This window comes from Nymphaea colorata, chromosome 11 (assembly GCF_008831285.2).
Source record: "Nymphaea colorata isolate Beijing-Zhang1983 chromosome 11, ASM883128v2, whole genome shotgun sequence".
Classification (NCBI taxonomy): domain Eukaryota; kingdom Viridiplantae; phylum Streptophyta; class Magnoliopsida; order Nymphaeales; family Nymphaeaceae; genus Nymphaea; species Nymphaea colorata.
In genome coordinates this window covers 781,908-798,995 of record NC_045148.1, presented here as the reverse complement: position 1 = coordinate 798,995, position 17,088 = coordinate 781,908, and the positions used below count along the sequence as shown (strand labels likewise).

The 17,088-nt window shown below is 38.2% G+C and overlaps 1 long non-coding RNA gene across 3 annotated transcripts; it reads right to left on the bottom strand.

Annotated features, from left to right (window-relative positions):
* Window positions 1–91: 91 nt before the first annotated feature.
* On the bottom strand, window positions 92–5,041 carry LOC116264368 (uncharacterized). Of its 3 annotated transcripts, none has more exons than XR_004174824.2 (4): window positions 4,918–5,041; window positions 3,184–3,854; window positions 2,220–2,458; window positions 92–708 (listed from the first exon to the last, which is right to left on the bottom strand). It is a non-coding gene; the product is annotated as an uncharacterized LOC116264368 (long non-coding RNA). The 3 variants fall into 3 exon arrangements; XR_004174822.2 differs by lacking the exon at window positions 92–708 and adding an exon at window positions 851–1,628; XR_004174823.2 differs by lacking the exon at window positions 92–708 and adding an exon at window positions 851–1,628 and having other exon boundaries at window positions 2,220–2,432.
* Window positions 5,042–17,088: the final 12,047 nt, after the last annotated feature.

Below are 17,088 nucleotides of genomic sequence, written 5' to 3'. Positions count from 1 at the left end.
CATACAGCCTTGATCGGGCAAGAGATCCAATTTCTGAGTGGTCCTTTCCCAAATGCACAATCCAAAGAGCCCTGGCTTCCTAGAACAGGTCTACCATGTGAATCTGAGCTTTGTAAAATTTAATATCATATAACATCACATATGCATAATTTTGTAATGTACCAAAATAAAAAATATTTATAATATATCCGTATAGAAAAATTAACATATGAAAGAACACATGTATATTGTACTTTAACGGAACCCGAGCAACGATCTTTCATATTCAGATGCTTCACTCGAGGAGTCCAGGATCAGACGTAGCAGGTCATAGTCATACAATCTACCAAATCACATCCGGAAGGAGATGTAAAATCCCCGCCATCCATTTGACAATAAACTGTCAATATGAGACAGAACCCCGGCGAAGTGCTCCATTTGTAAGATGTTTGAACCAAATCTGATACATTAAACGTCCCAACTTGGTTTTCCAAACCTGAATAGCAACTTGGTTTTCCAAACCTGAACAGCAACGTGCATTATGGTACAAACAGGTGGATATCTTGTATGAGTTCCCGGACTCCGAAGCCACCACCTGAACTTGGCCTAACTTAAACCAGAATTGAACCCCACAGAATAGGACTTGCAGTGAGTTGAGGAAATGCCAAATGTCCCCCGGAGAAAGTGGTGGTACCCTTTTTACATCTGCATGTTTGCAGTAATGATTTTCTGCAATACATTTGATTTCAAATTTCTTAGTGCCACAAGCAGTTTCTATGGCCCAAGCAAACCGAAACACAAAGTCGCAGAGAACTTCCGCAATAAAAACAGAAACAATATGCGTGAAAAAAGAAAGATGAAGAAGACAAAATCATTATAACAGCCTGTTTGGATGGTGGGAGAGGGAGAGAAATGAATGAAAAGAAAAGTCTTTCCTGTGTTTGGATGACTAATTAATAGAAAGGAAAAAGAAAGAACTAATAACTGTGTTTGGGTGCAAAGGAAAGGGAGAGAAAGGAAATGACTTTTAATGTAATTCCATTCCCTCTAAAATGGAGAAATTAACCTCCTTTCTCTCCCCATTCCCTTCCGTTCTCCTTTCTCTCCCCATTCCCTTCCGTTTTCCTTTCCCTCCATTCCTTTTCATCTCTTTCCCTCCATCCAAACAGTGCATAACATTCAACTCAAAAGGAATGCATAGAACACATTCCAGGCAAAATTTACAACATTTGAATCGATCATTGGTGTCTGGGGAATCAAGCTTAGCAGGTAACTGGAACTGGATGGGGCTACGGCACTGCACAGGTCTGTTAAAAATGGTCGAGGCAATAAAGACCCATAATCAATAGAACGTTCTGTTCTAAGAGATCTTCATGATGGGTTCGCTACCCTGCAGCAGCAAGTATTGATGCCAGAAAAATTAAGCTCAAGGTTTCTTATCATGTTCTGCCCAATGATGATTCATTTGCATAATCGTCCAACAACCACAGACAATATTCTTGAAACCGCTTAATCTTCTTTTCAAAGCCAGTTATGTAGTTACTGTGAATAATGACATGCATCCCTTTGGTTTCCTGAACCCAAGTCTGGTTCTTGAAATATAGGCCACCTAATGGGAATCCAGCTTGTGAGAGTAGGTACATGTCCACCTGCAACAAACTATATTTTTAGCTCATATTTTAAAAGAACCAGAGTAGAGATCGAACATCAACTTGACACAAACACAAAACATACACAGGTTAGTGAAACCTCAATTATAGTATGTGAAAAATTGCATATAAGAAGATGCTGTAGGGAACCAATAAAAGGAAAAGAAACCTTCAACACGAAGGGTCCTACTGAGGAATGCAGGTTTGTGTTGCATATACTGAATACTATAAGAAATAACCTCTGAGCAAGAGCCAAAAAACTCCTAAAAGTGCAAGAAGCACCAAGACAAAAATATACAAGGACCAACCACGATCATAGATATTTGCAATATTTTGAAATACTTTGTAATGGTAATGCCAATAAAGGCAGCGTAAACAAAAGTGATGTGGACCAACATTTCCCATATACATATACGGGAGTCCATTGAATACGATTTCGGATTTCTTCAACAGCACAAGGTTTACTAGGACTACCTTTTATAATTCATGGTCGTCTCAAAATGTAAATTTTGATAAAAGATCTCTTTGCGCTGTACTTAAGAGGAGGTTAATCCATAAGACATTAACATGAACAGGTTTGACAACACACACCTGCCAGCTGTTTTGTTCCAAGCGCAGTTAAAGGCAGGGTGGTCATTAGCTTGTTTTGCTAGATCATGGCTGGGTTTGGAGTTCTTCAATCCATTTCTCCATAAGTCTTTTAGCTCCATTTGTAGAAGGCAAGAATATCATCCAGCTACAAATATAAGTGTGCCCTTTCTTTCCAGGAACTGGCAAAGTGTGAGGATGATTCAAAGATTTCACCTGCAGATTGGCTCATGAAGGTTATCCTGTAGTTCAGATCGAACAATTTGAGCCAGTTATTTGCAGAATATCACTTCCTTACAGTCATAAAAACAATATTTTAAAATTTCAATTTGACAGCATCTTGAGAAATAGAGTGTACGCAACATAGCCATGTCATCTGTAAAATAAACATCATGATTCCCCTCAAAAAGGGGGATCCTTCAACAAGATCATGTCAACATAATTGTACATTACATTATAGCCAAGCTCCAAATATGTAGCAAATGGTGAAACACCCGAGAGACAACAAAATGAGAAGCAAGGACAGAGTTCACATCAGCATATCATGAGCAAGGACTTCTTTCAATCATGTCTTCATATCATGGAACATGAAGTTGCCTTTAAGCTACTGGTGCTCATTGCACAAGCAATCATGGTTTAAGAAGTCCTACAGAAAAGCTCACAGATGGTATATGCTCAGATCTACATAAAAGCAATCATGGTAAGAAGCTTTACATAAAATCTTACAGATGAAATATGCTCAGATGGGAAAAAAAAAGATGAAAAATAAGTGATCGGTAGAGATAATTCATATATGCATGAAAAAGGAAAGAAAGGCATACTCATGGCAAGGGCTTTGGTGCAGTCCATGGAAGAAAATTCTATATGTGAAGATATTTATGGGAAATAGAATAGGGGAAAAAAAAAAGGCTTCAGACCCAAGAAAATGTAAAGATAATCAAATAACATATCAGTGTACAGATGTTACCTGTGATCCAAATTTGTGAGCTGTCTGAGTGTCTGGGGCAGGAGGGATCAGGACAGCATGTCCTGGCCATTTCTCGTTCACCTGGTAAAGTGTTACATAAATTTTTTCTGTCTAGTAATGCTGATCAACCAGTTATTTAAAAAGGGTAGATATGGCTGACTAACTACACAAACTCTAACGGTGCCATCCTTTGCCACAAACGCAGCAGCTTCAGCTAAGGTATAATCTCTCCATTTTGAAAGAGACCCATCACTTGAGGGAAATAGGCTTCCTGAATAACCAAACCATGGATAGAAAATCCCAAGTAAAATAATAAGGGATAACAATGTGATAAAGAAGCCAACAGTACTGAAGAAAGGGGAAGATCGTTGACTAGTATTTATTTGATGAGGTGAAATTGGAAATGGATCTGCTAAAGGCTGCTGTTGCTCTTGTCTCTGATGAAGGGAAGGCATTGTTGCAGGAATCACAAAAGATGGCAAGAATGCCTTAGAGACAAGCTGGGCAAACGTTTTGCCCTTCGTTCCTCATGCCTCAAACTTTTATCATGAAGATTCTCCATTGTAGTCCGATGCAGAATAATATGAATCCTCATGAACATAAATCATGTATCCAGCACTATTGTCCCAAAACAATTGTCACACTTCTTTGTCACGGCCGCTTGTAGAGTCCTACAAAAGCAAATGCAGAACAACAAATCAATAACCATTGCACCAAAGTTAGAAGAAAAAGATATACCCAATTTATTTGTTATTTGGGCATGGAAGACCAAATTTTGCTCCCAAAATGACAGCATTAAAACCAAAATGTGATACACAATAAACACTGTTAAATTTTTAATCTGTGTAGAGTTGTGTTAAAAGAAAAGAAAGATTCACCTAAATTATTTTCCATTTTTCTGTCAAAATCTGTTCTAGATGGACCACCTTATTAGACAGCAGCTTTATGACTTTATCTAATATTTTTTCCCACAATTAATCATAATCATATATCGGTTCGAGTTTATGCCATCAAAACAAGCAATTGGCGTTCATGTTTTCCATTTTACCAAGTCATGAATTCCCTCGCTGATCCATTCGTATGATGTTATATACATCGTCAGAAATGTAACTTAACAGTCCACCCAGATATTCTAAAGGTTTTGCTGCTAAAATCGCCACATGTAAGACCGTAACTATATAACGAGACCTGTGAACAGTTTCCTTTACACAAAAACAAACAACTAATCCAAAACCAACAATTAAGAACGTCCAACGAACAAAACGCATAATGCCAAAAAAATCACCAAGATGAAGCACTTGACGCAACACTCTTCACACACATACAACGAGGTACCTAAGATATACTAGAGGCCGCTGCCATACATAGTGGGATATCACATAAGTTACAGACATCGACGCGGCCTAAGCTATTGAAGATATGTTGCCTTCCAATCCCCTAGAGAGAGCTACTGACGTTGGAAATGATTTTACAACAAAGTTTAGTAACTCGGATTCTAGGCGATAACAATTTAAACCAAATGTCTACGTGGAAAACGTATATTACCGTCCACTGGCAACCAGGTCGTCTCTTAGAAAACATTCCAGTTCCCTAACATCCCATTAAATCCAAAAAACAAAGTTGCCAAACAAAAACTAAGATCCATCGAGAATATTCCCCCCCACCCCCCTCAGGAAAAAAGAAGAAACAAGTAATTCATAAGCCCAAAATTGAAGAGAAGGAAATGGAGGATACCTCTTAGTGAAGCAGCGGATCTGGCTCGGGAGGGGAGAGAGAGAGAGAGAGATCCCGCCGGAACCAAAGAGCCAGGCAGCTTTCTAGCACACGTTTTGCTCAAACCGAGTTCACAGGTGAATCGGTTTGCTTCAAAACATCAACCTGAACATAAACAACGTTATGTAAATGCCTTTTTCATTCTGGCCCACCTTTCCTCTATAATTTCAAAAACAATTTATTTTACAATTTCTTTTCTTCATACCAAAAAAACAATTTATTTTATAATTTCTCTTCATAAAAAAAAATCCAACAGTAAGTAGGCGAGAACTTCAGTTAAAATGAAATAAATGAAATTTAGTCATAAAAGGCCTCAAGAAGCATAACGTAGTTCTGGTCGGGTTAAGGGTCTGTATAAAGACAGGTCTTTAGTTCGATTCTCGGAGGTAATGTTAAGAAAAAATTCAAGTAGTGGTTGATGGTCCTTGATCCATGTTAAGCGAGATCTAATGTTTAAATGAGCAGGGATCTGAGCAATGCGGATCTTAGAACCATGATACATGTAGAAGACGTAGATTTAAAATCCGAATGGGGAGGATCAGATTTGATCCCCAGATCTTCAGTGATTAGAGATCATTTCTGATCTTATATCTACGGCTAGCATAACATAATTCATTTAAAAAAAGTTATAATTTGTAATGTTCACATAAAAGGCTGCTGCAGGTAATGTAAGAAAGCACCACATAAATTAATAGGCCGAATCTTTTAGATATGCTGAAGAGAGAATTCTTATTCAGAGTACAATTCACTCTCTATGAAATATCAGAGTAGTAGATAGGTTGTTTATTATGACATTCCACTTACGGCAGTAAAATGCTTATAATCAACTGAGACATGTGATGTGGCAAGCATCGACTTTGAATCTATGTCATACGGATACGGATATGGATATTTTATGGGTATAGGTACGGATACAGAAACAAAACACAGTAATTTTTAAAATTTTAAGATACGCGAACACGGTAAATATTATATTCAAAAAAATTAAAAATGATAATAAAAAAAACATGAGAATCTCATACAAAACGTTGTTTTTTCATCACCAATCTCATAAGTCATAACTCGAAAGAAAGTCCTACTACATTAAACACAATAAAAAAATGCAAAAAACATATATTGAACATAAAATTTATGAAATAAAACAATACAACAAACTACAATATAAACATGCAGTCACAGATAGAAATAAATCTGCAAGAAAATATCGCACATAGACAAAGTCCCCAAATCGGCCAAATCTGCCAAAATATCGCACATAAGCAAAATCCCAAATCGGCCAAATCCAACAAACTCATAGTATAAACATGACAGTATAAAGAATACAAACATGAAGGCAAAATCCCAAATCGGCAAAATCCTCAAATCGGCAAAATCCTTAAATCAAACAAAAAAAAAAAAATATCGCACATAACATTGAAGAATAAAGATCATTAACCGTCCAATCTTCAAACGAAAACATCCCTAAATCGGCAAGAAAAACCTTAAACTAAAAAAACCCAAATGAAGCATGAAACCCTAACTTCTAATATCAAAAAGAAAAAAAAAACTTACCTGTCTGTCGCCGGCTACCACCGGATGTCACCGTCGATTGCCGGAGCTCGTCGCCGTCACCGCAACTCGTCGAGGGTTAAAACAGAAATCAGGTTATGAAAGGTAGTTTGGATCGGGTCTGACCCAAACCCGATCCAAAAAAATCCAGCAGTGTCGGAGTGTTGGGATTCGCGTGTCAGCATGTCGACACAGTACTTGACCCAGATTGCCGTGTCCGTGTCACATAGCTTTGAATATAAGCCTAAACAATATTATAAAGATCGTTGTTATAGATAATAAATATACTGCATGACCATTATTGGCAGTATAGGTAGCAGTGAAACCCAGAAAATAAAAATCCTTGAAAGAAATCAATTTTTATCTCTTTTACCAGGATCTAAGTGCACTACACCCATCTATCACCGTCAACCACTGGATAGTTGTCGACTACTGAATAGCTAGATTGTTGTAACACTCCACCTTCAGATCACGTCGTCCCAACATTCACACTACTTTCAAACAACTTGGTTTATTGGTGCAAGTGACGCCGCTTAAAATTTAGTTTTGCATGAATACCAGATTTTTCATTCTCTTTACAAGACCAGGGTCTGCCAAAACTAAGTTTGTCTTAGTTGTACCCAGTTTCGATTGTACCCAAACACTATTTATTTTCAACAGAAATTGCTTCTGTACTTGCTTAACATTCATGTGCGTATCCATATATTTTCTAACAGGAATCTGCCAAAAGAATATCCATCAACTTAGGTAAGTCCTCTGCCACAGTTACTGAAGTTGAATTATACTTCATGGTGTTGTTAAAATGTGGCACAAAGCTATTCTGCTATAAACACAGGCACACATTCATAGTATATTGCCTCAATATGCAGAAGCAGCACACCTCATGACCCCTTGGTTATATGCAATACCTTAAATCCATGTCTGTTGTTTTATGTTGAGTTGCTTTACTTTCACGTTGTCCTTTATCAACAACCAAGAAGGCGTGGATGATGGTCACTGAAAATTTTCAGAGTACCTTCAAGCCATCAAAGAAGTTACCGAGTGAATCGAGTTTTATCAGGTCTTTAGAATACAACGTTTTTCAGTAATGAAGTTTTATAGCCTCGCCCAGATGGGCGATCGAACGGGGATAGACAGAACCAAATGCATCATTTTAGTCGTGGAAACGAAGAAACTTAAACGCTTCAAAATCTCAGTCGAGCGTAAAGCAGAAACGTAGATGACACGATTCTCGAGCTGATAGCAGTTTAGTGAAACATAAAACTGATGGCCCCATTGATCACCAATGCAGAATACAACAAGTTAAAACTGTATCAGAGTTACATACTGTACAGAATTGAGAGACAAAAAAACATATGGAGTTCCTTTTTTTTCTTTTTTTGCAGAAAAAAGAAAAGCCGAATGGCACTCCAACTATGAATGCTTCTTTTCAGTGACGGAACCAGGAAATTTACTATCTACTAATTAGTACCTTGGGCTGTTTTGGGCTGGCGTGAGCAAGCGCTCACGTCAGCTTCACGCTAGCTTCGCTAGCAGTTGAGTTTCTTTCTCGTGCGTATGGAATACCCATAATTTTAATTTTATGAAAAGAAAAACGAAAGTCGAAGCCGGTACATGCACGAACAAACTTGAAATTAAGCACGCAAAAACATAGAGTTATCTTGGGCTGACGTGGGCAGGCGCTCACACCAGCCCCACGCTGGCTCCGCTACTGCTTCTTTTGACGTGAGTTCTGTTTTTATTTATTTTCTTTTTTAATTTTTTGTTTTTCTTTTTTTATAGGTCATTTGACTTATACTTGTTAACTTTATAGAGAAAATGGTGGTGCAATGAGGAGTCTGATATCTCTCCTTCCCCCCTTCTCCTTGGCAATTAGCTCGCATACATTTGCGCTAGATATAAATGGGAAAGAAGTGTCAACATCTAAACAAGATATCATTTTAGACAGCGACGCCATGACACATTGTGGGACAAATATTTGGCTAGTGGTTCAATGCATAGTTGGCGAACTCACGAGGCTTACTTGAGAATCGCTCAAATCAGTTCCGATCACCAACAAATCAGGCCACGAGTTAAGGTTGGCTTCAATCGCTCTTGACTCAGCCCTAACTCAGCTGTAGTGATTTACATTATGGTTATTTCAATACTCGATCGAACTAGTGACCCAATCATCTGTCGGTCTGTGTTCGAGTTGCAAGTTTGTCAACTATAGGATAGTTCAATGAAAAGTAGGATTAAGTTGTTAAAACATGAAGGAGTGTGACCAAAAGCCACTGCCCAGAAAATAGCAAAAAAAATGGATGACCCTAAGCGGCATTTGACCAAGCAAATATTTGAAAATATTAACATGAAAACAAACAAACATTGAGAGGCTACGGGTGACTCTACATCCCCACCGCCACCTCCTCCGTGGCCAAAATGACAGGGGAACCTGATGCACTTGGGCGCCCATTCATAAAATAATTTGAATATGTTGGATTTTAGTTGTTGTTAAAAGGAACTGAGATATGGCAGTCGCTGACATCATAGAGGCGCTCTGACCACGCCAGCAAAGAGGGGAGAAGAGACAAAAGGAAATGGAAGGAATGTAAATCCGGCGATGGCCGTCAAGAACCTCCGACAATTGGATTCGCATTTCTCTCACAGCTTTCCTCGTTCTTTTGAAGGTCGTTTGGTAACTGTTTGATTGGACAAAACGGATACGATGCCTTGTCTACTGCACACTACTGTCCTGTCCAGTTAACTCTGTTAATGACCCTTTTGATTTTCTCCCGTCTCCTCAATATTTTTCCTCCCTTTTGTTGTCGTCTCACTTTCCTCCTTTTTTCATTACCGGTGATCGCTTTGGTGCAGGGGCGGAGCCAGAATTTTTTTCAGGGATGGGCCGACAGTCCGATCTTCGGATCTGGGTAGGGCCAAACTGAATTTTAATACAAAAAATACATTACGTAATTAAAAACTATTATTTTTTTCAATGTAAAAAACAAATTTTTCATTGATTGGGGTAGGGCTATGACTTAGGCGCCCCCCTTCCCTCCGCCCCTGCTTTGGTGTCGTGGCAAGGGCCTCGCTGTGATGTCCGGCGATTGCCGCATGGATTTAAGGACGTTAGAGATGAAGAGGAATTTCATGGCGTCGAAGGGCAGCAGATCAACTTTGCAGTTGATGGGAAGAAATCATGTTCCAATGCAATTGTTGACGTGAATTTTGAACTCTTTAGCAAACTTCATTAACCACGGCCACGGGTCACTAATTCAATGTCTTTAAATTTTTGTTGGGCACTTACATATATAAAAGCATTCATATGTACATCAAAACGTTAACATAAGATTAAAATAATAGCCACCATGTGGCTCCCCCATTGGTGACAATCATTGTTTAGATGTCGACGTTCGCTTTTACTTGATAATTTGGTAGTTTATGCTGCAGTTATTATCAAGAAACAAACAACTTGAAGTGTACGTGCGTGCGTGCATAATTTCATAGAAAAATATTAAAAACTAGGTACAAAATAGGTGAGAAAAGTGCAAAACATGTTTATGTGAAAAGGTACACTTTGGAGAATCTATATTCAAAATAATACTCAAACCTTTAAAATTAACATGTAAAATGCAAAAAAAAATAATATATATTTCTTAAAAAAGTGTCCAAATGTGTCGCAGTACCAGCGTTCGTTTGTGAGAGTGTTAATACGGATACGACGGCCATTGTGCCGTATCCCTGTGGCTTTGGTCCAGACAAGCTCGTGTTGTTCCAATCATAAAAAATAACGTTGGTTCTTGACAGGATTCCAATAACACACTCAAGTTTGGACTTCTTTCATTTGATCGTGCATCCAGCTAAATCATAGACAATTTTGAATTTACGTTATAATTTGTGAATACTACACTCTTATGAAGTGGCGGAGCCAGGACAGTCCAACCTCTGGATCCGGGTAGGGCCAAACTGAATTTAAATCTAAAAAATACATAGAGTGATTAAAAAATAATATTTTTTTCAATGTAAAAGTTTTTTTTTTTTATTGGCCATGGTGGGGCCATGGCCTAGGCGCCCCCCTCCCCTCCCTCCACCCCTGCTTGCTTACGAAGTCTAATGTGTTTTTTGAAAATTTATTGTAGTTTAGTTTTGTAGTTTTGATATTTCGCTATTTTTTCATTTTTTATACCTAAATATGCAGTACTTTTTTTAATATATTCTCAAAAGATTGCTAAAAAATGTTGAAATGATTTGTCTCTTACTACTGTCATCCAACTTAGTGGTTATAACATTTCACAAGAATGGTCGGTCCATAAAGTGGTCGACCTATTGACAAGAAGTTGTGCATGTACATGGAACTGACCTTAAGGGTCGTTTGATAGTAGGGGGCAATTTGTGACTGTCTTATGAATTTTCATGAAACATTAGTCATAGTGTTGGGTGGATCTGCTTCAATCTTTGACCAGCTTTATAAGATACTGACAAAAGCGCTTTTTAAGTCACACAACCATTTTTCTTTTGTCCTTTTATAACTTTTACCCTCAAATCTTAATAAGACAGATGAGATGTTCTTGTTAAGTGCCAACATGAGGCCCACCTACCCATAGAAACACACACACATACATAAAGTGAGTGAATGATATTATAGCTATCCCGAGTCTTCCAGTCCATCTAACTAAGGTCATTCATATAATGCAAATGAATGGTTAAGAGAAAAACATGAAGAAAAAGATGAAAACTAATACTCAATAACAAAAATGTCTATCGTTCTTTTCTCTTTGTTTTTTTCTTAACTGTCCATCAAGATAAATCAAATGGCTTTAATCAGATGGCTTGATGACTCTAAAAGCTACTGTTCAATTTTTCTCATATATATATATATATATATATATATATATAGTTTAAGATAAAAAGAAGGGTCATATAAATGAGTCATGGGCAGGACTGGGAATAACATGTGGGATACTACAGAACAACTATGTCATCTACTGATCTACAGTAAGAATATTGTGTGGCTTCAATAAAGGTGAATCTATACATAACAACTATAAAGATCGGTCATATAGATAATAAATCTAATAGATGAATATCATTGCCGGTGTAGATAGCAATAAAATTTTGAAAAATCATCGAAGGTTCCCCAATGTTTTCATCTCTTGATCTAGCGGAGGTTTTGTGCTTGATCTACAATAGGAACAATGTGTCCCCATCAAAGACAAACCTAAACATACCAACTATAAAGATTGCTGATACAGATAATAATTAGAACAGATGACAATTATTCCAAGTATAGGTAGCAAAAAAATCCCGAAAACTAAACCGCCCGAAGTTCTCCATTTCCATCCCTTCTAGCACGATTTAAGTGCACCTCGCACGTCGATTGAATAGTATTAAAAAAGTTTCTGTAATTGTACAATATTGAATGAATAAATAAAGGAGTCCCACCGCCCCGTCCTGTCTCGTCCCACACATGACAATGACAAAGAAAGCAACCGACCCCTTCCTCTCGTGCCGTCTCTGTGTTTGTTTTGTCTCGTTATCCTGGCAAAAAAAAAAAAAAGCGTTTTATAAGAAAAAAACATGTATAATTCGACAAAACACAGCCAACCTTATAATATCAATTTTATTTAAAAAATTAAAAAATAAAAACGCATATAAAACACGTATTATACGCATATTATATCATTTTTTTGCGTTTTTCATATTTTTTATGATTTTTTATCAATTTTAAGATTTATTAAATATTTTAATTTCCATTTTGTTTTCGAGATATAATTGTTTTATACTTAATTTTTTTCCTCGCTATATAATACTCATACACATTTTTTGTAACAATGGGACCCTCATCTTATTTGAGTGTTCACTTTGTCTGTCCAGTGTCGAAGACCTGATCTCCCTCAAAGCTAAGCCTAGGCCCGATCAGTGTCGAAGACCTTATCTCCCTCAAAGCTAAGCCTAGGCATCGGGCCGGGCAAGGGCGGCCCCACGGGCCGCTTAGCCCAGGAGGAGAGGGAGGGAGAGGGAGACGGGGGAGAGGCGGAGGAGGAGGAGGGGGAGACGGAGGAGGAGGGGGAGGGAGAGCGGGGAGTCGGGAGTGGAGTGGAGAGGGAGCCAGGGAGGGTGAGCGGCCGAGCGGGGACGGAGTGGAGGGGGAGAGCGAGAGTCGGGTTGGGCCGGGCCACCGCCAGGCCGGCCTATCGGGCCCGGGTCAGGTTTTCCCCGGCCCGGACTTGCTTCCGATAGGGCCGGGCCGAGCCGAGCCTGTTCGACCCGTTGGGAACCGGTAATCTCACTGTCACCATGAACTGCTCCCGATGCCCTGGTTGCCTTACGGTTTAGAGAGAGAAAGTTAGGAGGGGGGAGCCCTCCTTACAACGCTAGGGTCCCTGCAATATTCCGGATACCAAAGATTCAAAACGCAAAAATAGGACACCCCACATCACAACATGAGAAATAGAGCTGTTCAACTCAATTCGTATACATCTGATACCGATATTAACGATAGCATAGAAATTAGAATGTTTAATTTACGTGCATATACATTATCCTCTAAGAAACCATGAAAGCAATAACATTAACATGCATTCTTCCTACATCATCAGTTGATTCTACCTTACAAGTAGACTTTGGGAAGGAGGGGTTCGGCTCCTTTTCGGGTAACGATATACAATCGTTAGATTTGCAATGGTGTGCACATAACCAAAACTATCTAACTCGAAGTGAATGATAGCATTTTCTGTATTTAATATTAGTGTTATTGATTTCAAGGTTTTGTGTAAGATAATATGCACGTAAATTGAACTATCTACTAACATTGTTAATATCGGTATCTGATGTATACGAATTGAGTTGAATCTGGATGTGAAGTATCGAACTACTTTATTTCTCATTTTTTTGATCTGGGGTGTCTTATTTTTGTGTTTTGAATCTTGGGTATCCGGATTTTTGCTGGGATCATAGCGTTCCCAACTCTCCCCTTCCTCACTTTCTCTCTCCAAATGCTAGTCAACCAAAGATTGGGAGTAGTCCTTCGTGACAGTGAGGTTGGCAGTTCGTTCAGCTTCTACAGTATGCGGAGGGAGGACTGGCAACTTCTGCATTGGTTAGATAAGCCAACTAAAGTGACTCAAGGAACACCCAAGTGAGATGAGAGAGAGAGAGAGAGAGCAAACATATAGGAATTTCAGCTTGTTGGGAAATTATTGGATACAAGCAAATAAAATTTTTTACTATAATAATTCTCAATTTCTTAAGGATATCAACAGAATGAATTCGAATAAGATATCGGCTTTTTTTTGGATACTCACATATTTGTATTCGAATTCGGATTCAAATATGAACAAAGAAAATTCATTCATGAATCCAAATCCAAAATCTGATTTCACAATCTGAACCTAATCTTTACATTGATATCCAAATCCAAATCCAAATTTTAAACGGAACTTGGCCTACTTTTAAAGTTTAAGAGAATTAGATCTACAATATTTCTTCAAAAATAAATCCGATGTTTATGTATGTGAATCCGATTGGATGTTATTTCTTAAATCCGAATTCAATCCGATTTCTTAACCAGGTATTAACTTTTTTTTTTTTTACCGTTTCTGAATTTTTTAAAATGGTACAGTCAAATATCCAGTCCAAATAGGACGTATTGACATCCCTATAGTTCCCACCTTTTCTACGAGCAACATTCTTATTTTGAGGAGTAGGATGAACCCTACCTTCAAGCCTTATCATTTTTTAATGAAAAAAAAAACTAATTTTATTTGAAGGGTCGAGATTAACTTAATGCCTTCAACTTAGCATCTCCTTGCTCACCACCGTGATCGGACTTCTGCCACAAGTTCCGAAATCAAAGGGCTGCTTTCCTATTGAATTCACGACCTTTAAAATGTCTTCTAAAGTGTAACTCGATAGCTCGGCATCAAAAGTTCTTGTTCCCATAATGTGAAAAGGAAGAATTCTAGACAGCCAGACAACTTCCATTTTCTTAGAACAAAAGTAGCATAAAGAGAGATTTGGGCGATGAAAAAACGCATAAACCATGTGCTCTCCCATCATTTGGTTTATATTGCATTCTCAATGATGATGGGGACATCAAATATGTGGACCTAAGATGTAGGTCTTTAAGAACCTCCTTTCTTTTCTCCTCTCCAACTTGAAGATCAAGCAAGCGCATTTGGGGTAGGTGCAGAGACATGGAAAGTTAAACCAACTCATCTGGGCAGGTGTGGGGAGTTTGCTTTAGTTTTTCAATTGGTTTGAATAAAATAGGGAAAGAAAAGGGAATTCTTGCATATGGGATCACCTTTTATTTTTTTTCCCTTTGGTTTCTCTTCTAAGGTTGAGGATCCCTCTGCCCACATAAGAGTACATTCTGCTTTAAATATTGAGACCAAGAAAGCATGTTTTGGCTTTCAAACCTGCGATGTCTGGTTAACTTGGTGATGTTCAACAAGACATTTGTGTACCAAACAAGAGGATATATTATGTGCGCACATCGATCTTCTTTTCCTTTTTTGTGGTACAGAAAACCTGCACTTGAGTCTCAGAGACCTTGTTACTCCTACGCGCTAAATCTAGGTTTATGGTCTATATATGTTTTAATTTGCACAGAGAGTTGACGCTCATAAAAATCTGGCCAATGACTGGTTTAATGTCTAGGGGTGAACAACGAGTCGAAGTACTCGAGCTCGACTCGTTAAAGCTCGGCGAGCGAGCGAGTTTGAGATGAGTCATTTGCTTAACGAGTCAAACTTGAGTTCATAAGTCGACTCGTTCAAATAATCGAGTTGAGTTCGAGCTCAACATGTACCTGTCAAGTCGAGCTCGAGTCTTAATCGAGTTTGTCGAGTCTTAATCAAGTCGATATATTCAAACTAGTTTACGAGTTTGACAAGCCTTAATCAAGTCTATATATTCAAACGAGTTTATGAGTTTGTCGAGCCTTAATAAGTCGAGTTCAAGCTCAACATGGCACGATGAATATCAACTTTATTCAAACAAGTTTGTCGAGCCTTAATCGAGTCGACACTAAAAAAAAGAAAAAAAAAAAAATTCTACCCATCTACAAAAGCAACAAGAGAAAAGCCCAGGTTGTGGAACGGCCGTGTTTCATCTTGATCACGATTAGGCGTTTAAATCCAGCTTTTATAAGATTTCATATAATTGGATTTGAACTATGCCTTTCAAATATAATTGTGATTTGACTAGCATATGATCAGACATTTATATGCAATTGGGTTAGAATCTTATCTAAGAGGAGTTAAATAATCAGATTTAGATTGGTCATAAACTTGCATTGTATTAGTATTTGGATCTGTATTTCTTTACCAAATCTTGCTAAACAGATTGGAGATCAAATCAGCATCAAATATATCTAATTCATTTACACGCTCCATCGCCTTCCATCTAAATGGGTTGCGTGAGGGCCAAAACTTGCGCCAAACCTGCCTTTCCACATGAAAATGAGCTGGTGAAGTATGAACCTAACTTTATCACTTGCCACCAAACTCGACCAGTACCGCAACATGCTTACTGCGTGCTTGTTAATCACATCCCATACGTGACCAAATATGCAAAATCCCTTAATTAGGAAGTTTCAATACTTTGATCGAGTACCCAAATAATTTCTGTTTCTATTGACACGGCCATCACCTCCTCCAGGGCCAGTGGGTACGTTCTGCCATGAAAGAATGGCCTATATCAACTACTTTACCTAAGATTCGTTATATACTGTCAACAAAATTTATTGTCCTTGTTTGACATGGGCCCATGATCTTTAGTTCAGTATCAATTCAAAGCATTTGTGTTCATATAATTAAGAAATTGAAGAAAAGTGCAGAAGATCTTGGTCAAGATTAGAGTTGGCATGGACGGCTCAGATGCAAGCAGTTTCTCAAGTAGTTTGCAATCCTAACTGCATGAATGCGCTCAATTATGCAAAGCTTAGTTTAATGAAACCATTTGTTTGGGATACAAAAGATGGGGCATGCATTCTACCATCGGTTTATGCAAGGAAACGCACACTGAACCTTTTGACTTGACGGTCTTTAGGTTCAATCCATGAGCAGTGAGATGTTATGGTCAAGAATTTATGTGGGAATTGAAAGGCCCAAAACTGAAATGTCAAGTTTTTAAGCATTACCGAAAACATGGGTAAAAGGACCACCTGTATTTGCTGCTGGTACCTAAGCATCCTTACCTACTCTCCCTTCCTCCTAGCAGTCTTCCTTCAAGCTTCCACCATCTGCTATTCACTCATAAAATTAAGAATAGTTGCTGTAGGTAATGCAATGAAGTACCGCATGAATCGATAGGACAAACCTACTACTATACATGCTACTGAAGAGAGAATCATTACTGAAAGCCAACCAACTCCTCATGAAAATATGCCCAATTTTTCTTAGATAAAATGTGAACAAAATGATACAAAGCAAAACGCCCTTTAAGTTAAACTTCTCACGACTTCTTTTGTACAAAATTCACGTCATCAAATGTAACAACATTCAAAGCTGAACTTGGTTTCTTTGTCACATGCAAGGAGCCAAGGACTCTATTTTTTTGTATAAAAATTTTCAACTAATGTTCATAAAGTTAGGGCTTCAA